Source organism: Agrilus planipennis, unplaced genomic scaffold (genome assembly GCF_000699045.2).
Source record: "Agrilus planipennis isolate EAB-ADULT unplaced genomic scaffold, Apla_2.0 scaffold130, whole genome shotgun sequence".
NCBI lineage: Eukaryota > Metazoa > Arthropoda > Insecta > Coleoptera > Buprestidae > Agrilus > Agrilus planipennis.
Genome location: NW_020438925.1, coordinates 1 through 1,789, shown reverse-complemented (window position 1 = coordinate 1,789; position 1,789 = coordinate 1).

Here is a 1,789-nt window from a genome sequence, read left to right as displayed (position 1 = left end):
TTAATTTAGAAATTCGAAAAAGGTTGTTAAAGGTGTATGTTTGGAGCACGGCGTTGTACGGGTGTGAAACATGGACAGTGGGAGCGGCGGAAAAGAAAAGGTTAGAAGCGTTCGAAATGTGGTGTTACAGGCGGATGATGAGGATATCGTGGGAGAAAAGGTTAGAAATGAAGAGGTATTGGAAAGAATAGGAGAACAGAGGACTCTATGGAAGTCAATAAAAAATAGGCGAGATAGGTTGGTAGGATACCTTCTTAGGCATGAAGGTCTAGTCAGAGACATTTTAGAGGCAGAAACAGGAGTTAGGAGGGGTAGAGGTAGACCTAGTTCGCAAATAGTTAAGAATGTGGGCTATTCTAGTTTTAGGGAAATACGAAGTTTAGCTCAGGATAGGAAAGAGTGGAGGTACATGTGCAACCAGTCTTAGGACTGATGACCTTATGATGATGAATAAATATTACGTCCAATTTAGTCAAAACATTTTTTAAAATTAATTAATTAAAGAGCTTTTAGGGCATCCTAGTCGCTATCCCTTTCATTTTCCGTTCTGGATATTCACGGTAACTGCACTAACCACTTATTTGACTGCAACAGATACGTATTAATAAATTCTTCTGCTACAATATTCCAAACAACTGTTCGTCAGATTTTATGTTTCATTTATTTATTTGTTTTGCGTAAATAAACAATATTATTCCAAACTGTTTAATTTTTTTAAATTGATTAAGTAAAATCTCTTTTTTGGATAAAGTTTTATGCAATATATATGTATACATGTATAACTAAAATAATAGGTATACATAATGATTTCGTTTTCTAGTACTATTAACTATGCAATAATGTATATACAAAAGTTCTCTTAATTATGTGTAAAAACAATTGATAGTAAACACACCGAAATTAGTATGGCGAAGCCATTATCTATTATACCTATTGAAAATCTTTAACAATTTATTTTCTTAGGAACTTGGTACTCTTTTTTTTCTTCGATCTTATAAACAAAAACCCAAAATAAAATCATTCAAGGCTGGGGATTTAGTTCTAGTAAAACACCAGATACCAACTACAGGGAAAAGTCGAAAATTAGCGGCGAAATTCAGGTGCCCATATTGGTATCCGTCAAATGGACATATACCATATTGCTTAAATCACCTCACCAATTATATAACGTGAATCACTTTTTAAATCCGAAGTTTGTAAAAAGTAGGCAGTAAACTTGACGGAATTTGAAGGCTAGCTTCCGGATTTGTTGTTATACATTTCTCATTGCAACACTTTCTTTCCTTATTTACGAGTGATTTCCTCAGTACATATATTTTGACTTTCATTTTGCAGTAGGTAGGTTGAAAGGGCCACAGGGGAAATGTGGTGACTATGAAGGGTTAGAGGGCTTCTTTGCTTCTAAAATATTGTTTAAATATTTACATAGCAGTCTATAGTATACAGGGTATTCCACCTAAGACGGTTTCGTCCATAACTGTTATGCATTTAATAAAAAAAGTCTCCATAAAAGAGGTCATATGGTGCATATACAAAAAATATTTTTAATCATACAGGATGCTCCATTTCTTCTGGGCGCTAACTAACTTATCTCTCACTCTCATCCAGCAAATCAATGCGTTTTTTTTAGGTAATATAGGCCTATAGGAATAACTCCTATACTTTTTCTGTAGAAAGTTCTTTGCAATTTTCAAGTAATAAACAATTAAAATAAAAAAATAGCAAATTTTTGCGTATTATATCTTAATAATTCATATAGTTTTTCTGTAGAAAGTTCTTTGCAATTTTC